The 16,782-nt window shown below is 45.9% G+C and overlaps 1 protein-coding gene across 3 annotated transcripts in view; it reads right to left on the reverse strand.

Moving 5' to 3' along the window:
• ELMO1 (engulfment and cell motility 1) overlaps positions 1-15,841 on the reverse strand; it is a 910,002-nt gene extending 894,161 nt beyond the window's left edge. For 2 of the 3 annotated variants that reach the window (XM_063922511.1, XM_063922512.1), the window contains exon 1: positions 15,655-15,841. The gene's annotated coding sequence lies outside the window, so the exon portion shown is untranslated. The remainder of the gene's footprint in view (positions 1-15,654) is intronic. The other variant, XM_063922514.1, reaches the window with a different exon arrangement.
• Between the last annotated feature and the right edge of the window lie 941 nt (positions 15,842-16,782).

Genomic DNA, 16,782 nt, shown 5'->3' on the forward strand with positions numbered 1-16,782 from the left:
AGGCAGGTTCAGCTGCAGCATCAGGGCCAGGCGATGAAGGATACAGACACTTGCCACTAATATCACCAGCCCTGGCTGCCTAGCGTTGGAGCTTAGCAGTTCAGCCTGTTGCATGATGCTGACTTGGCAGGGGACCCCCTCTCAGATAACTTTCCATCTATTATGGCACCAGTCAGTGTTTCCTCTATTTCCTATCCTGTTGTGCCTCACTCCCCCCCCCCCCCCCCCCCCCCAGTTTCCCAGACCTCTCTCTGTGTCTGCCACCTGGCACCCCCTCTCCTACCTTACTGTAAGTGTCCACCTCACATTACACTGCCTCTAGTCTGCTGATCTTCTCTCTCCCACACCGCTGCTATCCTTCACCCACACAGCACCCATTTTAAGTGGTGCAACACTACCATCCCTCCATAGTCCCTAGTCAGCACACAATGCACCAGCCCATCACTACTTCCCCATCTCCTTACACATCTTCCACCTCCTGTATCTTTCCTTTACACCATCTCATATAGGGCCTAATTCAGAGGTAATCGCAGCAGCAAATTTGTTAGCAGTTAGGCAAAACCATGTACACTGCAGAGGGGGGGTGTTCAAACTGAAATCTAAATTGCAGTGTAAAAATAAAGCAGCCAGTATTTACCCTGCACTGAAACAAAATAACCCACCCAAATCTAACTCTCTCTGCAAATGTTATATCTGCCTCCCCTGCAGTGCACATGGTTTTGCCCAATTGCTAACACATTTGCTGCTGCGATCAACTCTGAATGACCCCCACAGTTATTTCTTACATCCTTTCTAATATTTCTAAGAACATCCCTATTCCTCTCCCTGTCTACTCTATTTCAGCACTTCCACCTACTGATTTTTTCCCTTTTATTTCTATTCGCTTATATTTAATTCGATTTATTTATCTTAAGTTTTATATTTATTTTATACTCTTTTTTTTATATACATGTATTTATTTGCTTTACTCTTGTTCCACTTACCCTCCTGGTACAACTTACAGGTAATCTCAACAGGATGTCCCCCATTTTAGGTCACTTGCTCTATAAATTTTATAGGTGTAATTTCCTCTTCTCTGATATGTTACTATTTGCTTGTCGGGTTACGTGTGGCTCTCTCACTCTTTACTTTTGCCAATATATAGCACTATATTATAAAATTAAACAGAGAAGCTAATTGGGCAACTTCTCCACTGGCTCATTTCTTCACTTCTTAATACATCTCCCCCTAACTGCTGCTGTCATTGGACTAAACAGCTCCAGTTAGGTTATATAGGAGCATGGGATGAAGGGTTTAAAGAAAGAGTTTGGAGAGGAAAGAAAAAAGGTACAGCGATCAAAGAAGGGGGAGATAAGAGAAGAAACAGAAGAGAGTAGAGAGCAAAAGACAGACACCAGTGTTGTGGATAACAAGGTTTACAGCCCTTTTGTGGGCTGCTTTTAAAAAAGAAATGGGAAACTTTCCCTAACCATTGCTGGGGAGCCGAGGGCCACGGGAGAGGGTGGGGCTTCGGCTACTAGATGGCTGTTGTAGCAGGAGGAAAAAAAAACATTTTTATCTACAGCAGCGGCTCAGACTACCTTGACACTGCTGCTCTGCTGCTGCCTGTCATGCAGTTTGACAAGCGCAGCAACAGTGAATAGCAGCAAAGTGGTGAGAGCCAGGGACGTGCAGTCAGGGGAGGCAGGGGAGGCAGTGCCTCCCCTGTGATTAATTAGTAAAATCATACAAAGAAGATACTTATGACACATAGTCTATGTCATAAGTATCTTCTTTGTTTAATTCTAAAAATTTGATGCATTTTAATGACGTTGGGAGGCACTGATAGCAGTGCCTCCCGTGGATAATGGGAACGGGCCAGAGCGGGGGGCGGGGCCAAGCACTGGGCTGTATAAGCCCATTGAAATAAAGCCGGAAAGCGGCACTGAAACAAGTGCCTCGCTGACAGGGACACCACCCCCATGTCAGCGAGGCACCTGTGATTGGGCAGCGGATCCAGTGCTGGATCCGCTGTCCAATCACCAACACGACGCTGGAGGGGGAAGAGGCAGCGGGACCCGGCGGCTGTGACTGGCGTTGGAGCGACGAGCCTGAAGCAGGAGTGAGGGGTGAGTTCTATGTTTGTTTTGTCTTGTCCCCGTAGAGTGCTCACCTCTCCTCCTGGCCCTCCGCCTCCAGCCGCTGCAGCCTCCTTCCTGCCTGCGGCACTGTGACTTGTGTTGCCAGGCAACGGGCCGGAGAACTGTCTGTGAGCTGTGAGTGAGGCCGGGACACACACACACACTCTCTCTCTCTCGCTCTCTTTTATTTATTTCTATTCTTGTTCCAGGTGGTTCCTATTGGATTCTACTGGACAAGTGGACGTGACCGGCGTGGGATGTAGGTAAGTAATCTCTCTCTTATTTTTACAGGAACCACCTATTGGATTCTACTGGACAAGTGGACGTGACCGGCGTGGGATATAATAAGATTTTACTTACCGATAAATCTATTTCTCGGAGTCCGTAGTGGATGCTGGGGTTCCTGAAAGGACCATGGGGAATAGCGGCTCCGCAGGAGACAGGGCACAAAAAGTAAAGCTTTTCCGATCAGGTGGTGTGCACTGGCTCCTCCCCCTATGACCCTCCTCCAGACTCCAGTTAGGTACTGTGCCCGGACGAGCGTACACAATAAGGGAGGATTTTGAATCCCGGGTAAGACTCATACCAGCCACACCAATCACACCGTACAACTTGTGATCTAAACCCAGTTAACAGTATGATAACAGCGGAGCCTCTGAAAGATGGCTTCCTTTAACAATAACCCGAATTAGTTAACAATAACTATGTACAACTTATGCAGATAATCCGCACTTGGGATGGGCGCCCAGCATCCACTACGGACTCCGAGAAATAGATTTATCGGTAAGTAAAATCTTATTTTCTCTATCGTCCTAGTGGATGCTGGGGTTCCTGAAAGGACCATGGGGATTATACCAAAGCTCCCAAACGGGCGGGAGAGTGCGGATGACTCTGCAGCACCGAATGAGAGAACTCCAGGTCCTCCTTAGCCAGAGTATCAAATTTGTAAAATTTTACAAACGTGTTCTCCCCTGACCACGTAGCTGCTCGGCAAAGTTGTAATGCCGAGACCCCTCGGGCAGCCGCCCAAGATGAGCCCACCTTCCTTGTGGAGTGGGCCTTTACAGATTTAGGCTGTGGCAAGCCTGCCACAGAATGTGCAAGTTGGATTGTGCTACAGATCCAACGAGCAATCGTCTGCTTAGACGCAGGAGCACCCATCTTGTTGGGTGCATACAATATAAACAACGAGTCAGATTTTCTGACTCCAGCTGTCCTTGCAATATATATTTTTAATGCTCTGACAACGTCCAGTAACTTGGAGTCCTCCAAGTCACTTGTAGCCGCAGGCACTACAATAGGCTGGTTCAGATGAAATGCTGACACCACCTTAGGGAGAAAATGCGGACGAGTTCGCAGTTCTGCCCTGTCCGAATGGAAAATCAGATATGGGCTTTTGTAAGATAAAGCTGCCAATTCTGACACTCTCCTGGCAGAAGCCAGGGCTAGAAGCATGGTCACTTTCCATGTGAGATATTTCAAATCCACCTTTTTTAGTGGTTCAAACCAATGAGATTTTAGGAAGTCCAAAACCACATTTAGATCCCACGGTGCCACTGGAGGCACCACAGGAGGCTGTATATGCAGCACTCCCTTAACAAAGGTCTGGACTTCAGGGACTGAAGCCAATTCTTTTTGAAAGAAAATCGACAGGGCCGAAATTTGAACCTTAATAGATCCCAATTTGAGACCCATTGACAATCCTGATTGCAGGAAATGTAGGAATCGACCCAGTTGAAATTCCTCCGTCGGAGCACTCCGATCTTCGCACCACGCAACATATTTTCGCCAAATTCGGTGATAATGTTGCACGGTTACTTCCTTCCTTGCTTTAATCAAAGTAGGAATGACTTCTTCCGGCATGCCTCTTTCCTTTAGGATCCGGCGTTCAACCGCCATGCCGTCAAACGCAGCCGCGGTAAGTCTTGAAACAGACAGGGACCCTGCTGAAGCAAGTCCCTCCTTAGAGGTAGAGGCCACGGATCTTCCGTGATCATCTCTTGAAGTTCCGGGTACCAAGTCCTCCTTGGCCAATCCGGAACCACTAGTATCGTTCTTACGCCTCTTTGCCGTATAATTCTCAATACTTTTGGTATGAGAGGCAGAGGAGGAAACACATACACCGACTGGTACACCCAAGGCGTTACCAGCGCGTCCACAGCTATTGCCTGCGGATCTCTTGACCTGGCGCAATACCTGTCCAGTTTTTTGTTGAGGCGAGACGCCATCATGTCCACCATTGGTCTTTCCCAACGGGTTACCAGCATGTGGAAGACTTCTGGATGAAGTCCCCACTCTCCCGGGTGAAGATCGTGTCTGCTGAGGAAGTCTGCTTCCCAGTTGTCCACTCCCGGGATGAACACTGCTGACAGTGCTATCACATGATTCTCTGCCCAGCGAAGAATCCTTGCAGCTTCTGCCATTGCCCTCCTGCTTCTTGTGCCGCCCTGTCTGTTCACATGGGCGACTGCCGTGATGTTGTCCGACTGGATCAATACCGGTTTTCCCTGAAGCAGAGGTTCTGCCTGGTTTAGAGCATTGTATATTGCTCTTAGTTCCAGAATGTTTATGTGAAGAGACGTTTCCAGGCTCGTCCATACTCCCTGGAAGTTTCTTCCTTGTGTGACTGCTCCCCAGCCTCTCAGGCTGGCGTCCGTGGTCACCAGGATCCAATCCTGTATGCCGAATCTGCGGCCCTCCAATAGATGAGCACTCTGCAACCACCACAGAAGAGACACCCTTGTCCTTGGAGACAGGGTTATCCGTAGGTGCATCTGAAGATGCGACCCTGACCATTTGTCCAACAGATCCCTTTGGAAAATTCTTGCGTGGAATCTGCCGAATGGAATCGCTTCGTAAGAAGCCACCATTTTTCCCAGGACTCTTGTGCATTGATGTACAGACACCTTTCCTGGTTTTAGGAGGTTCCTGACAAGCTCGGATAACTCCTTGGCTTTTTCCTCCGGGAGAAAAACCTTTTTCTGAACCGTGTCCAGAATCATCCCTAGGAACAGCAGACGAGTTGTCGGCATTAACTGGGATTTTGGAATATTCAGAATCCACCCGTGCTGTTTTAGCACTTCTTGAGACAGTGCTAATCCCATCTCTAGCTGTTCTCTGGACCTCGCCCTTATTAGGAGATCGTCCAAGTATGGGATAATTAATACGCCTTTTCTTCGAAGAAGAATCATCATCTCGGCCATTACCTTTGTAAAGATCCGAGGTGCCGTGGACAATCCGAACGGCAGCGTCTGAAACTGATAGTGACAGTTTTGTACAACGAACCTGAGGTACCCCTGGTGTGAGGGGTAAATTGGAACGTGGAGATACGCATCCTTGATGTCCAAGGATACCATAAAGTTCCCCTCTTCCAGGTTCGCTATCACTGCTCTGAGTGACTCCATTTTGAACTTGAACTTCTTTATGTACAGGTTCAAGGACTTCAGATTTAGAATAGGCCTTACCGAGCCATCCGGCTTCGGTACCACAAAAAGAGTGGAATAATACCCCTTCCCTTGTTGCAGAAGAGGTACCTTGACTATCACCTGCTGAGAGTACAGCTTGTGAATGGCTTCCAACACCGTCTCCCTTTCGGAGGGGGACGTTGGTAAAGCAGACCTCAGGAAACGGCGAGGTGGATCTGTCTCTAATTCCAACCTGTATCCCTGAGATATTATCTGCAGGATCCAGGGATCTACTTGCGAGTGAGCCCACTGCGCGCTGTAATTTTTGAGACGACCGCCCACCGTCCCCGAGTCCGCTTGAGAAGCCCCAGCGTCATGCTGAGGCTTTTGTAGAAGCCGGGGAGGGCTTCTGATCCTGGGAAGGAGCTGCGTGTTGCTGTCTCTTCCCTCGACCTTTGCCTCGTGGCAAATATGAATAGCCCTTTGCTCTCTTATTTTTAAAGGAACGAAAGGGCTGCGGTTGAAAAGTCGGTGCCTTTTTCTGTTGGGGAGTGACTTGAGGTAGAAAGGTGGATTTCCCGGCTGTAGCCGTGGCCACCAAATCTGATAGACCGACTCCAAATAACTCCTCCCCCTTATACGGCAAAACTTCCATATGCCGTTTTGAATCCGCATCGCCTGTCCACTGTCGCGTCCATAAAGCTCTTCTGGCCGAAATGGACATAGCACTTACCCGTGATGCCAGTGTGCATATATCCCTCTGTGCATCACGCATATAAAGAAATGCATCCTTTATTTGTTCTAACGACAGTAGAATATTGTCCCTGTCCAGGGTATCAATATTTTCAATCAGGGATTCTGACCAAACTACCCCCGCACTGCCCATCCAGGCAGTTGCTACAGCTGGTCGTAGTATAACACCTGCATGTGTGTATATACTTTTTTGGATATTTTCCATCCTCCTATCTGATGGATCTTTAAGTGCGGCCGTCTCAGGAGAGGGTAACGCCACTTGTTTAGATAAGCGTGTTAGCGCCTTGTCCACCCTAGGAGGTGTTTCCCAGCGCTCCCTAACCTCTGGCGGGAAAGGGTATAATGCCAATAATTTCTTTGAAATTATCAGCTTTTTATCAGGGGCAACCCACGCTTCATTACACACGTCATTTAGTTCTTCTGATTCAGGAAAAACTATAGGTAGTTTTTTCATACCCCACATAATACCCTGTTTAGTGGTACCTGTAGTATCAGCTAAATGTAACGCCTCCTTCATTGCCAAAATCATATAACGTGTGGCCCTACTGGAAAATACGGTTGATTCGTCACCGTCACCACTGGAGTCATCGCCTGTGTCTGGGTCTGTGTCGACCGACTGAGGCAAAGGGCGTTTCACAGCCCCTGACGGTGTTTGAGTCGCCTGGACAGGCACTAATTGATTGTCCGGCCGTCTCATGTCGTCAAACGACTGCTTTAGCGTGTTGACACTATCCCGTAGTTCCATAAATAAAGGCATCCATTCTGGTGTCGACCCCCTAGGAGGTGACATCCCCATATTTGGCAATTGCTCCGCCTCCACACCAATATCGTCCTCATACATGTCGACACACACGTACCGACACACAGCAGACACACAGGGAATGCTCCTAATGAAGACAGGACCCACTAGCCCTTTGGGGAGACAGAGGGAGAGTTTGCCAGCACACACCAAAAGCGCTATATATATATCAGGGATAGCCTTATAATAAGTGCTCCCCTATAGCTGCTTTGTTATATAAAAATATCGCCATAAATTTGCCCCCCCTCTCTGTTTTACCCTGTTTCTGTAGTGCAGTGCAGGGGAGAGACCTGGGAGCCGTCCTGACCAGCGGAGCTGTGAGAGGAAATGGCGCCGTGTGCTGAGGAGATAGGCCCCGCCCCTTTTCCGGCGGGCTCGTCTCCCGCTATTTTGAGAAATCAGGCAGGGGTTAAATATCTCCATATAGCCTCTAGGGCTATATGTGAGGTATTTTTAGCCTTTATAGGTACTCATTTTGCCTCCCAGGGCGCCCCCCTCCCAGCGCCCTGCACCCTCAGTGACTGCCGTGTGAAGTGTGCTGAGAGGAAAATGGCGCACAGCTGCAGTGCTGTGCGCTACCTTTAGAAGACTGCAGGAGTCTTCAGCCGCCGATTCTGGACCTCTTCTGTCTTCAGCATCTGCAAGGGGGCCGGCGGCGCGGCTCCGGTGACCATCCAGGCTGTACCTGTGATCGTCCCTCTGGAGCTTGATGTCCAGTAGCCAAGAAGCCAATCCATCCTGCACGCAGGTGAGTTGACTCCTTCTCCCCTCAGTCCCTCGCTGCAGTGATCCTGTTGCCAGCAGGAATCACTGTAACATAAAAAACCTAGCTAAACTTTCTCTAAGCAGCTCTTTAGGAGAGCCACCTAGATTGCACCCTTCTCGGCCGGGCACAAAAATCTAACTGGAGTCTGGAGGAGGGTCATAGGGGGAGGAGCCAGTGCACACCACCTGATCGGAAAAGCTTTACTTTTTGTGCCCTGTCTCCTGCGGAGCCGCTATTCCCCATGGTCCTTTCAGGAACCCCAGCATCCACTAGGACGATAGAGAAAGGTAAGTATGTGTGAGTGTGTAAGTGTGTTTTTAATAAACTTTTACTGTCATGGTGTGCGAGTTGTGTTTTTATTTGGGTATTTTTTTTGTTGTAGAACTACAGGTACCAGTGGGCCCGTTATTTCCCCGCATGCTGGTACTTGAGGTTCTCCAAGTACCAGCAAGCGGGGGAGGCTTGCTGGGCCTTGTAGTTCCACAACAAAAAACAATACTTTTTTTTTTTTTTTTTTTTACACACTTACGGCTATCAGCCTGGCACCCACCGCCTAGGGGTGCTGGGGACAGCCTCGGGCTTCACCACTGGCCCTTGGGTGCCTGGAGGGGGGGGGACCCCTTAATTTAAGGGGTCCCCACACCTCCAGGGAACCCCGGCCAGGGGTGACTAGTTGGGGGGGTAATGCCACGGCCGCAGGGACCAATGTAAATGTGTCCCCCGGCTGTGGCATTATGTCCCTGGCTAGTGGAGCCCGGTGCTGGTTTCAAAAATACGGGGGACCCCTACGTCTTTTGTCCCCCGTATTTTTTGGAACCAGGACCGGACTAAGAGCCCGGTGCTGGTTGTCTAAATACGGGGGATCCCCTGTCCAATTTTTCCCCAGTATTTAAACAACCAGGACTGGCTCAAAGAGCCCGAGGTTGGTTATACTTAGGAGGGGGGACCTCACGCATTTTTTTTTTTAACCCATTCAGACCCTTTTCCATTAAGTTAATGGAAGCCCTGGACAACAAAATTGCATTCATGTCCTCCTCCCAGTCCCTTCCCAGTCCCAAACACTATTTTTTTTTCTATAAAAATGTACAATATATCACAAGTATGATGAGCAGGCAGGCAGCGGGCATTGGCGGCATCGGACTGAGATGCAAATTAGTGGCGGAGGGCTGGGTCAGTTGATGGTGGGTTTGTAAGCCATTGGCGGTGGCACAGGGCATCAACTCAGGGTCAGTAGCGGGCATTTACTCGGCGGCGGTAGGGGTCATCGGCAGATTCGGTGGACATTATGGCTGTAGTGCCTCACCAGCCACTGACCTCACCGCACGCCACTGGTGAGAGCGCCTCCCTGCATTGCTTACCATGCTGATCACTTTGTGCCGGCCCTGGGTGGGGTGTTGGACAGAGGAAATCCGAGGCACCAGCTTCCCAAGGTCCCCTCTTAATCTGGCTCTGGATGCACATAAAGGCTGATTTTGAGTTGGGAGCAAAGCAAAAAAGCAAGTAACGTAGTGTGTGGAAAGCATGTAGCACTGCAAGGGGTGGAAAAACATGTATTGTTTTTGCATGCAGGGTAAATACTGGCTCCTGTTGCATGTAGCTCACTATACTGGATATATTTATTTTTACACAGAAATGTGTATTTGAGATAGTTTGGAGGGGAGTGTCCTCTCTCTGCACACTTTACATTTGCCCCACCTGCAGTGCAGCATGGTTTTGGCCAAATGCAAAAGTATTTCTTTATTATGCTTTTCCCCAAAATCTCAATCGGCGCTGAGCTTCAGTGGGTACAGAATATGCATTTAGCATGTTATCAATCAAGTTAGCATTCCCAACACACTACAATCCCAGCCCGAACCGCTGGCACAAGGTAGGATGAATATATGGATTCATGTTGTTTATGCCACATTCTGTCCCTACCATCTGCAGATGGAAGTAGGCACAGCACATAGTATTTTCCATTGGGGGGGTTTTCCCCAGAGGGGAATGACATGCCACCTGGGATTGGCAATGGCCCTGTGTGGAAGCATAAGTCAGAGCTCATTAGACCAGCCTACGCTGTTCCAATGTTAACTTACACTTTTGATGTGTCCTGTTCTTAGTTGACAGGAGTTGAGCTCAGTATGGTCATCTACTGCTGTAACCAATCCACTTCAAGGTCTGACATGCTGGTCGTTCAGAGAATCATAGCAATACTAGAACATATGGGTGTTTTCGTGATTCACCCCTGACCTCTCCTTTCTATACGTTTCCACCATATAACTACCAGGCCGTTTTTTTTTTTTGCTTTGCGCACACTCTCTGTAAACTGTAGAGAATGTGGGACCTGAAAATCTCATTAGTTGAGCAGTTTCTGAGATGTTCAAAACACCCCATGTGGCACGACAATCACTCCATGGTCAAAGTTGCTTCCCCTATATACTTACAAACATGACGTGCATGTACACTTTCTTTTAACCGGTAGATTTTTAAGTCAAAATAATTGAAGTAAAACATTCTTTACTAGAATTTGTTAAAGATTATAAAAATTAAAATTTCTGCTATCTTATTCTATTAAACAGGTGATGTGTATTATTACAAAATGTTTCTATAACGGCATATGTGCTATATATAAGGAAGGGGATGTAGTTATGATCCCAGCGGTCAGCATACAGACGTCGGGATCCCGGCCACCAGAATGCCGGCAGGGGGCCAAGGGCTGTTCCCACTCATGGGTGTCCATGACACTCAGAGTGGGAATATGACCTGTAGCGAGTGCAGCGTGCCACCTAGCCCGCAAGGGGCTTCGTTGCGATCGTCCCCTGCCATCATTCTGCCGGCCAGGATCCCGGCGTCAGAATGCTGACCGCCAGAATCCCGACCGTTGGTATCATGTTACACACCTTAAGAAAGTACATACTGAATTCCTGCAATATGATGTGCGTTTATAAAAGTCAGTTTTCACTACAAAACATGAGTAAAACAATAAAGAAGCTAGAATTACTACATATCTTTGTCCTTAAGACAGCAACACCCACCAAACAATACCTGTTCAGGGTACTTGCTAGCAAAATATACTATAAAACATAAGAAACTATGATAGTCTGCATTTAAAACTTGAAAATTAAAATGCATTTGTGCTGTTGCTGCGTACGTATAGAATCACTGCAATAATTACCACTCTAAATACTAAAACCACATGTGTAGCTGGCAAAACATCCTGTAAACACTGCACAAGTGGAAATATTTAATAGTCAGCAGCGGAAGCTAAGTAAAATAACAAAGTGCAATTAAGTTGTGATGTATACTTCCTATTTAAAGCTGCATAATGGGTGGAGCAAAAATAATCACAATACCTATTGTTTCAATTTTTGGGGGCTCCATCACTCAGTTCATAGTACTGGCAAATAGTTATGGCCTGTGTCTTACAGCAAAGGGTGAAGTCAAACAACGGAGACTCAAGGATTCAGATCCATAACAAGATGCAGAGGTGTCCTGGCAGACCCCCCCCCCATCGTTGGCGCACTTGGCGTCAAAGAACAAGAGCTGGAAGATTGCAGCTTTCTACTAGTCCTCTTCTCCCACTAATCTCAGAGTGCAGGTTGGTGAACGATAAACATTTGCAGGTGCTATTCTACAGGAATGGAGGAGACCAAGGAAACAACTGGCATACAGTTCCCCAGGCTCCACCACAGGGGAGGGATGGGTCACTGAAATTTTACCTATCAATCAGGAAAGATATTTTAATTGTTAAACATCCAGTACATTTAAAATGGAAATAGATGTAAAAACGTATTTTATTAATTGTTAAAAAGTACAGCAAATTCCTTTGCTAATGAACTAGTCATCCTGTTGTGTAATTAGAACAATTGCTGTTAGCTATGTCATAAATCTTTATGCTAAATGCTGTACCCAATGACGGCAGGATACATCAGGGTGCATACCATACCAGTGATGGGGAACCTTCAGCACTCCAGCTGTTGTTGAACTACACATCCCAGCATGCCCTGCTACAGTTTTGCTATTTGGCTATGCTAAAACTGTAGCAGGGCATGCTGGAATGTGTAGTTCAACACCAGCTGTAGTGCTAAAGGTTCCCCATCACGGCCATAGACCATGCTGCATACAAGGGGTTTGATTCGGAGTTGGGAGGAAAGAAAACAAATCTCCTGAACAAACCATGTGCAATGCAGGGGGTGCAAATACATTTATACATTTTTGCATGGGGGGGTAAATACTGGCTGATTTTATATGTAGCCCACGCATGCTGAACAGCTTTATTTATACACTGCAATTTATATTTGAGTTTGGACACATGAAAATCTGGTAACGGATGAAAGCAAATGACAATCGTCCATTTGCTCCCAAACACTGGAAAACAGAGAAAAACTTGTTCATACTAATTGGTTAAATCACCGATTGGAAAATGGACAAAACCTATCGGTGATTTAACCAATTAGTATGAACAACAGTTTTTCTCTGTTTTCCAGTGTTTGGGAGCAAATGGTCAATTGTAATTTTCTCTCCATTACCAGATTTTCATTCCAACCAGCCAGATATGGCAGATTATCTGCCGGATAATTGTATAGTGTATGCCCAGTTTAAGACATGATCCAGAGACAGACTTGGGCACCTATGATTATTGCAGGTTATGTAGCTGAAACCAGGTGAAGAGCAGGCTTACATTTAGCCACCACATAACCTGTGTAAACTATAGGTGTTAAAGGGACATTATGGCAAGTCTACCCGGAGGGTATCCTGAAAAGACTCTGGCTTTGCAGGTTCCCCATTAAAAGGTATAGGGTAACCCCAACACTCAGTGGCAGAAGGCAAAGCTTTCAACTGTTTCGTAAAATAAAACAGGCACAACAATCCCCCTAGATGGCTATTTTGTAAGTATCAAAAAACTAAGGACTGCACAAGAAATCAGTGATTTCCCTTCTTGTTAAATAGAAGGAAACAGTGACAACCTTTCACTGGCAAAGAAAGGTGGAGAAAGGGGTTATCACTGTTCCAAATCAGTGACAATCCATAATATACTCTCTATATGGAACCATGCTGTGAAAAATATATAAGACTACACCAAGATGTTGTTATGGGATCCAGGTAAAATCCCGGCTGTCGGGATCCCGACGTTCAGGAAACCGATGCCTCAATCCCGACCACCTCCTGCCATTCCCACTTGGTTATTGGGTCCACACCACCATCTGAGTGGGAATATAACCTGTGATGAGCACAGCGAGCCACTAGGCCTGAAGCGTGGCGAGCACAGCGAGCCCGCGAGGGGACATGCTGCCAGGATTCCGGCAGACGGGATGCTGCTGTTGGTATACTGACAGCCGACGTCCCATCTGCTGGGATATTATATGCAACAAAAAAGAAGGTAGAACGGGTAGCCTACTGCTACAATTATCAATATTTTGAGTAATTGTTTCCGCTTAAAATCCCCTAATTTAAAATGATGGCCTGAAACAGCTTCTGTTAGAGTCATGCTTTAGAATGTAAATTCTACCCATCTCATATATACAGTAATATATATATATATATATATACACAGATATAGAGAGAGAGAGAGAGAGATATATATATATATATATATATATATATATATATATATATATATATATATATATATATATATATATATATATATATATATATATATATATATATATATATATATATTACACACACACACAGGTTGAGTATCCCTTATCCAAAATGCTTGGGACCAGAGGTATTTTGGATATAGGTTTTTTTCCGTATCTTGGAATACTTCCATACCATAATGAGATATCATGGTGATGGGACCTAAATCTAAGCACAGGATGCATTTATGTTACATGTACACCTTATACACACAGCTGGAAGGTCATTTTAGCCAATATTTTTTGTAACTTTGTGCATTGAACAAAGCGTGTCTACATTCACACAATTCATTTATGTTTCATATACACCTTATACACACAGCCTGAAGGTCATTTAATACAATATTTTTAATAACTTTGTGTATTAAACAAAGTTTGTGTACATTGAGCCATCAAAAAACAAAAGGTTTCTCTATCTCACTCAATAAAGTCCGTATTTCGGAATATTCCATATTTTGGAATATTTGGATATGGGATACTCAACCTGTGTGTGTATAATATATATATATATATATATATATATATATATATATATATATATATATATATATACACACACACACACACACACACACACACACACACACGCCAGGCTGCGACTTTTGCAAACAATGATCGCTCTATTAATTCCTATGGACATGTGTGTGTACAAAAACGTGTGTGTGTCCTAGTCACGGGCACACCAGTCGCACCAGTTATGCCGCAATGAGTACGCAGCATGTAACGATGAGCGGGACTACATTGTATGAAAGCAATTTGTGTGACGAACACACTCCATCTCCTGACTGTCCCTTAGTTGGTATTTCACACCAGCACCTCTGAACACGGGTTTTTGGCACATGAACGCGCATAACCCGTGTTCATGTGCGGTGTGCAAGGGTGCCGGGGATGAAATACCAGGTCCAGTGACCCGGTATTTCAACCCTGCTCTTAAGCAGGGTTGAACACATGTTCAACCTGGCTCACTGTGCGGTGTGAACGGGAGCCGGGTCAATGCGACCCGGCTCCCGTTCACTCTCTATGTATGGGCGGCGCTTGGAGATCATGTGATCTCCATGTGCCGTCACCGCTGATGTCAGCAACCCGGCAATATTCCAGGCTGCTGACTGCGGTGTGAAGGCTCCTTACCCGGGAATGTCACTGCATGACCCCAGGACCGTATTCCCAGGTAAATCCCTGCACTTCTAGGTATGAAAGTGGTATAAAATTTCAGTAAAATAAAGAAGTTATTTTGCTATATTATTAAAACACAGAAATAAAACACAAAATGTGCTTGGACACAATAAACACTAAAGAGCGATTTCTGGCACAACTGTGGAAGTGAGGTGTAAATCACATCCAGTCTTGAATGGCTTAGGTAACACATGGACCACAAGGAGCTACAAAGGTGAAATTAAATTGACAGAAAAGGAATTTGCAGCTTGCGCTACAACTCTGCATTAAACTTTTCTAGCTTCTTCAATAATATTGATGCATTTCTAACAAGATGCAATTGGATAATCACTGCTTGGATCTGCATGCAAGCTATTCTTTATTCTGCAGTCCATTGCTTCCATGCCAGTTATCTATTACAATGTATCTGTCAGAACATGAATAATACGGCTTGCGAAAGGAAGGACTGGAGATAACGGATGTACAGTAGAACATACTGCACTGGCTCTGAGCTAGGTGGGTTGGTACACAGCACAGGAACTTTGCAGCACGACCGCAGACAGCAGCGAGTAAAGTTGATCTCACATCAGTCCCTACCCTGGCTCAGTGTGCAGACAGCGATCTGCCAGCTCCAGCCTGTGTCTCCCTCCCAGCTCTCCCATACCTTACTGATGTGCATGCTTGTAACCAACTACACAGCCCGAGGAGGGATAACTGAGCTCTCCAATTTCTTTCCAGAGTTTATAGGTTTCCTGTATCTGTTTGCAGCTATCTGCCGGTTGCACAAAGTGTTAGCACTCACTGTTAAAAATACCCATTCTAAGAACTGTCATTTTAAGGGCTCCCTCTACAATCATCACTATGTGGAGTTGACAGCAATTATTAGATCACCTCCAGCCGGACATGTAACAGGCATGATCAGCACCCCACACAATCCAGTACTAGAAATAACAATATTGCCAGCAGTAAGCAGCTAGGATACAGCACAGAATAGGACAGTGCAGGGAAAGAATTGTGGAATGTGTCAGCCCCCTACCTCTGTGCTGGGCAGCGATCCTTCCCGGGCACTGCTGCTGCTCTCTCCTTGCCCTGGCTGGGTTTAGCAGCTGCAGGCTGTGAGCTGTGAGTGGAACGGAGGAGGAGCTGTGCAGGCAGGGGGGAGGAGCACAGCACGTAGCGAGGCAATGCTGCTGCTGCTGTGACCAGGCCACTCTGTCTCCCCTTCTTCTTCTTCTTGTCACACTGTCTCTCATTATATTATTACAGCCACATGCGACAACACAGAGATGGGACCCTCCTCCTCCCTTTCTCATCACTGATCTCTTCCCCCCACATCCTGTCATGGTGCCCTATTTTGCAAGCACATTCTCCTGTGTCTTACACCAGGTTGCAGAGATTCTCCTACATTGCACACTACACGAGCAACTTTGGTAACAATGTGATGATCTATAGCAGACACAAACTTTTATGTTGTGACAATTGGTCTCGGAACCAGGTGTTGTGATAATAATGCTCTGGTTATATAAATGGTGCTTGGAGAAGACGGCAGTATGTATTTTATTGGTTTATTATTATTTTTATTTATTTTTTTATTTATTTTTGTTAGTTAATAACAGACAGAGAGGTAATAGGGTCCTGCTGGCAAACTAACAATATACATAAATTGTTTTGTGGTGCTGCTTTCATAATAATAATAATAATAATAATAATAATAATGTATGTGGACTTTTAGTACAATTAATGTTGATTATTGCCATTTCATGTTATATTGTGGCTTGTTTATACATTTGTTTTTTCATAACATTCGGTGAATGGAGGTAAAGTGGAATACATTTTTTCCTTATACTAAAGCACAGGTTCTCAAACTCGATCCTCAGGACCCCACACGTTGCTTGTTTTGCAGGTCTCACAGAATCGCAAGTGAAATAATTAGCTCCACCTGTGGACTTTTTAAAATGTGTCAGTGAATAATGAATACACCTGTGCACCTGCTGGGTTACCTGCAAAACATGCACTGTGTGGGGTCCTGAGGACCGAGTTTGAGAACCACTGTACTCGGTCCTCATTACCCAACACAGTGCATGTTTTGCAGGTCTCCTCACAGAATCACAAGTGAAATAATTAACTCCACCTGCGGACCTTTTAAAATGTCTGTGAGTAATTA

This window comes from Pseudophryne corroboree, chromosome 5, assembly GCF_028390025.1.
Source record: "Pseudophryne corroboree isolate aPseCor3 chromosome 5, aPseCor3.hap2, whole genome shotgun sequence".
Lineage (NCBI taxonomy): Eukaryota > Metazoa > Chordata > Amphibia > Anura > Myobatrachidae > Pseudophryne > Pseudophryne corroboree.